We start from the raw sequence: 6,207 nt of genomic DNA, 5'->3' as shown, positions 1-6,207 counted from the left end.
TTCCCTGCGCGCAAGTTCCACGGAGCCTAGCAAACTTCGTGTGAGTGTATCCAGAGCTTTCTGCTTCGAGTTGTTTTCTTCGGTTGACGCAACAGGCTCACGTGTTTAGAGCCTTCAACCGGACTGGGCTAGAGGTTCGCGTGGAAGGAACTCTTGTCCGCCTCTCTTCTTTTCTATCTGTAACCGCAACCCAAGCAAGTTTTCCTGCCTGCACCGCGACCATCTTCGGTGTAAGTAAAATAATCTTTAATCAACCACTAAGCGTCCGTGCCTAATTCTAGCCCACCGGCCTGCATTCCCCGACCCGGCGTGTCCGGGCTGCTGGCCACAGCCCGCCGCGCGCAGGCCCCCGAGGGCCTCGGACCGCTCCCAGCCCGCACAGATAGATTCATAGATTGTGAGGCTGGAAGGGACCTCAGAAGATCATTGGGTCCATCCCCCTGCACCAGGCAGGAAATTCAACTGTGTTCAGGTGACCCCAGCAAGGGGTCAGAGAAAGAAGTAGGCAACTGTTAATCCTTCTAGATCAGTATATGCATGAGAAGTCACCAGGACCTTCAACGCATACGCCCAGGCAGGAGTACGGAGGAGTGCCCAGACCTGCCACCCCTGCTTTAGATCAGTGTTTCTCAACCTGTGAGGCCATGACCCAAAAGTGGGTTGTAAAAATATACGAAAAGGTTGCGAACAAACTTTAAAAATGGATTCTCCTTTAATGGAGAAAAAATGTGGGAAACTGCAGGTTTCCCTTTGCAGGCTGGCAGGGTTTCAGCCTGTAAGGGGCTACTTGGGGTTGGAGGGAGCAGGAAGAGGGCAATTGGGCAGGGGGCATTAATGCATGTGCACATGCACCCATGCACATGGCAGCCAGGCAGTGTGAAAGCAGCTCCATCTCCCTGCAGTAAGTCTATGGGCCGGTGAGGGAAAAAAGTGACATGTTGGGGGGACACAGGGGGCCACGTCCCCCTCCCCCCAGATTTGTACACTCACAGAGGGCATAGGGCTACAGCCTGGCTGGACTGGCATGAACAGGAGCCGCCTATGAGGCCCAGCGGGCAGGACCCAGCGCAGGAGGGCAGAGCAGGGCAGCAAGTTTCATTGCTGCCATCACCCGGCCCCCCCACACCAGCTGCATTGCCAGCAGTATGAGTAACAGACAGGGCAGGGGCAGGGGCTGACCTCACCTCCTCCCACTGCCAGTCACTCGAATGCTGAGCTGCAGCTTTACCCCGCCACCATGACCTGGCTGCCACTCTACCACACTGCCCGCCACCCTACCTTCTCTCAGGCCACAGCTCTACTGGAGGGGAGGTAGGGTGGCGGGCAGCACAGGTAGCCTGAGGGGAGCAGTGGTAGTGGCTGGGCTATGGCAGTAGGGTAGAACCATGGCCCGGTGCACGAGTGGCTGGTGTCAGGAGTTGGTCAGAGCAGCACAGCCCCTCCCTCCGGTCCATTAGTCCTTGCTCTGCCAGCAGCATGGTTGGTACGGGGGTCCTGCTGGTCGCAGTGGCAGCAACAACAAGTGTCTCAACCCCACTCTGCCCTCCCATGCTGGGTCCTGCCTGCTGGGCCATGGAGGCAGCTGCTATCTGTGCTGATCTGGCCAGACTGAAGCCCTGAGCCCACCGTGGGCACATGAACCTTGGGAGGGGGGCATGTGCCCCCCATGCTCCTCTCCCACCCCACCCCCTCACCCCCTGTCCCACACACTGGGGGCCTGGGGTCTGGGGCAGCAGGTCAGAAGTGAGGGGCACCAGCTGGTTGGGCGGGGGGGAGGCTGAGGGGTGGGAGTGAGGGGCACTGGCAGGGCCAGGGGGCTGTTTTCTACTTAAACTATTTACTGAGTTGGGACTGGCCATTGATGTTCCTGGTAAAAAAAAAAATGTTGAGAACCACTGCTTTAGACCATTGAGACAAAATCCAAAAGCCAGAGCCACGGTAGCTATAATTGTATGTCTAGCCAAGAATCAAACCTGGGTCTCCCATGTGGAAGATAAGGAGTCTACCACTGAATCACAACACAAAGAAATACAAAGAGTTAAAGAAGCACATTTGCTTTCCTGAAAAATAAGTTAAGCCATCAGGAGACAAAGTACTTTCCTGCAGATCAGCTTATAAAATTAAGTTACACTCTAGAATATAGCCTTTTTACTGTGAAATATAGATTACTTAGGTATGTTCACTAATACCCTTATAATTTCTCTATTTATATAGAATGTTTCAAGGAATGCTCTAGGAAGCTTAATTAAGTGTTGCCACTCCTATAAAGCTGGTAAGGCAAGGATAGGTTAAATGCCCTGCTCAACATTCTAGATGAGTCAGTGTCAAAGTCATAGGGAATAAGCCTAGGAACCAGCACAGCCTTTTAACCATTGCTGTTATTACCACTGGACAAACTGTCTCTCTGAACAACACTGAATTGTAATTAAAAAGCTGGTTTATGACTAAAGGCGTCCATGGTTAGCAGTGCAGTATCAGCCATCTAGTTCACAATACAGAACACTCTTGCTGTGGATCTCTTCTCTTTGTGACAGAGATGTTCCTTAATCATTATGCTTGTAAACTTCTAAGGAGGAAATATTTCTCGTGATAGCCAAATACAGCTGACTAATATTTCTTTTCTGCTCAAGGAAACATCATATATATGCAAGAGGTTTTTATTATGTCTTTTTTTTTGAGGCTGATAAAAGAGTTTCCTGATACACCTTTTGAAATTGAGTGCTGGGCAGCTTTCTCCAGAAACATTAAAGCTTTTATGGTACTTTTTGTAAGAGTTGAGTTTGCTCTCATGACATTAGGCCAGAATTTCCTCCTGTCTCTGTGTTCTTCACTGTGTTACCAACATGTAAGAGGGGTACAGCAGTTAACCAAAAGACGACTGCACTTCAGTGATGTCATATAGCAGACCTAATCTGACTAAAAAATCCTCCTGAAATTACCATAATAGTTTCTCTTGAATTAGGCCAAAGTGAAAATTGAGCAAGAAGACAGCCTATAGTTTTGGAAATGTTTGTAACTGAATTCCACATGGATTGGTAGAAGGTCCAATGCTATTTAACATCATTATTAATGATCTGAAAGTATGCATAAAATCACAGCTGATAAAATATTTGGATGACACAACAATTAAGAGGGTAGTAGATAATGAAAAAGACAGAACAGCCATGCAAAACAATCTGTAGTGGTTGGCAAGCTGCACTGGTACAAATATGTTTTCATATAGCCAAAAGCAAAGTTATACAAAGGGCAAGAAATGGAGTCCATGCTTACCCCAGGGGGAACTGAATCCTGTACAACACTGATTCTGCAAAGGATTTAGGGGTCATCATGGATAAATCACTCAACATGAGCTCCCAGTCAGCTGCGGTGTCAAAAGGGACTAATCTTGGATCCTTGGACATATATAAATAGGAAAGTAGAGAGTAAAGACAGGGGAGGTAATTTTACCTCTATATGCAGCTCTGGTGAGACAGATATAGTATACTCCATTTAAGTATACAGCCTCTGGACTGAAGAAATGCTTTGTACAGTACTTACTTGAGTAAGCACTTACCCCAGTTCAATGTATGTATTGCTCACAAACAACAGGAAAAGTCTGTGCTAGGCTTTTTTCAAATGCATTACAGGCTCTCACCTTGTTTCTCAGAGCCCCTTATATGTCTAACACCAGCCTTGAAATTGTCATAACCTTGTCAATTCAAGGCTGCTTCATAAACTTTGAAATGTGGCTCCTAGTTATTTTGCCAGTTAGGTACTTAAAAGGAGAACAGTTTCATTAGGAAGTAGACAGTGGGGCTGAGAGTTCCTATGCACTTAAGGAGTTTATGCTCTTAACCAATATACAAATACCTGGAGTTTTTTACAATGCCAACAATAGGTAATATTGTGTTAATCAGCTACGTGACTTACGCACATAACCAACAAGCACAGAAATAGCCTACCCTGTACTAGGATATTGCATCCAGTTCCAATGTCCACATTTTAAAAAACTGCGTGGAAAATTAGACAGCACACAGAAAAGAGCCACAAAAATGAGTCAATGGCAGGAGAACATATCTTACAATGAAAGACTTGAAAGGTTTAATTCTCCAAAAAAAGAAGCTTGAGAAGTGAATGGATTACAGTATATTCCACAGAAAATCTTCTGGGTACTAAAGGGCTCTTTAATTTGCTGAGAAAGATGTAGGAGAACCAATACCTTGAAATTGAAGCCAGACAAATTTGCATTAGAAATAAAGAACATACCTAGGGTGGAACCATCTGCCAAGGGAAATGTTGTATTTTCTCTCTCCCTCTCTACACATCAAGATTGGGTGCTTTTCTGGAAGATATGCTTCAAACACAAGTTAATAAGTCCAATAAGAGGGTAGCAGGGTGCATCTAAATGTAATGGTCTGTTTTATGCTGGGGTCAGTATAGAAAGCAAAGCATTATATCCATGAAAACAATTTTGAGATCATTTGTGATGTTAGTTATGATTGCCCAGGGCCAAATCCAGGGCGGGGTGCAGTTGAGCAGTTACACTCCTCTTTGATTTCACCAGAACTTTAAAACCAACTGCTTGGGATTTGTATTTTTAAGTAGTGCTAGAAAGTAAATTGACTTCATGGCTCATTATCATCTCCCTGATTCCTGTTAATCTCCCTGCACTCCACAGGTGTTAAGGACTCTCTCTCCTTTTTAGTGGTCTTGATGTTTCACTATTCAAATGATCCTTTCTGCTGCAATTTTGCTGTCTGTTAGCCATTCCTGGTAATGTCTCTTGGCTATTTTACATACCTGCAGACTGTTTTTAGCTCTAGCTAAAACCTTAACCCACTGTGGTAAAAGTAACTCAGGGGTAAGAATGACTGACAGTGGGCTTATCTACACATCGCTGTAGTAGGGCAATGTTGCTCCAGTGCCATGTACGGTTACTGTGCCATGCATGTGGCACATGGTTAGATTTCCCTGCTATGTAGCCAAAGGGGCACGCTATACTGGGGGTGTGCGCTGCTCGTGACATAACTGCCGATTCCACGTAGACCCACATGATCACGTCCCTATAGTGTCCCATAGGGCAATGTAGAGCATTGCTACATTGCCACAGTGTGACATGTAGATGCACCCAGTGAGTATTGAATGCCCCGGCAAAGACACTCAAGAAAGCAAGATATAGTGTTTTGAACCTGAGTAAGAGATATACTTTTACCTCTAGTGACTACAGGACACGATACAATATTCTGTGACTATTTTCTGTCTAGTTTGTTGTGCTTTTAAAAAAATACATATCCAGCAAAGAGTGCACATTCCAATAGCTATGTGTGTTTTTTGCATTTGGGATAATATACAGTGCTAACCCCCTACCATATTAATAAAGCTTCTAGTTTCTCCTTAACTGGAGAAGAATGTGCATGGTGTTATACTCCACGATGGGCCACATCACCCGCACTTCCCTTTCCAAAATCCTAGATCCATCCATGGGATTGCCCCCCTCTCTATGCATGTACTGTGTGGCATTGTTAGCAGCTTGGAGGGATGTTAGCAGGAGTGGCATAGATAGCAGCTTGGGGTATGATGAAACACTGAGAACGCTTTATACTCGGACCATACCCACACTGACCCCCAATGCTGCATGACCAGTCTGGTACCCCAGCCTCCGCAGAGTGAATGGGAGACCTTCACAGCCTGGTGCCCCTGTCTCTGGTCTGGGCACCCCCCAAGCCTAGCGATTCTGGGCAGTTCAACCTCCCCATTACGCAGCTTATTCCCCAGGGGCGCTGTCTGGGGCGGGGGGCTCCCTCTGGGGCGCTGTCAATGGCATCTGCCCCTTGCCTGCCCGACGGTGCCCTGAGCTGGTGCCTGTCTGCAATACGCCGGAGGCCACTGTCAGCTCAGCCCGGGCTCACACTCCCGTCCCAACACAGAGCCGCGAGGCGGAGTACCCAGGCTCAGCCCCAGGCCGCCACAACAGAGGCGAAGCCCGGCCCCCTGGAGGCGGGCTGTGGGCGGGATTATGCAGATCAGCCACGCCTGGCCACGCCCCCTCCCCGCCGCAAGGCTCGACACCGCCCCAGCGCCGCGGTTGGCTGCGACTCTGCTCCGCCCCCCTTAGGCCCCGCCCCCAGCCCGTCTCAGCGCTGCGGCGGAGGAGGTGGGCGGCGGTTGCCATGGCGATGACGTCCGGCCGGAGGGGAGGGGGGGCAGGTGAGTGAGGCGAGGAAGATG

Source organism: Alligator sinensis, unplaced genomic scaffold (assembly GCF_000455745.1).
Source record: "Alligator sinensis unplaced genomic scaffold, ASM45574v1 scaffold471_2, whole genome shotgun sequence".
Taxonomy (NCBI): domain Eukaryota; kingdom Metazoa; phylum Chordata; order Crocodylia; family Alligatoridae; genus Alligator; species Alligator sinensis.
Note: the sequence above shows the minus strand (reverse complement) of the source record.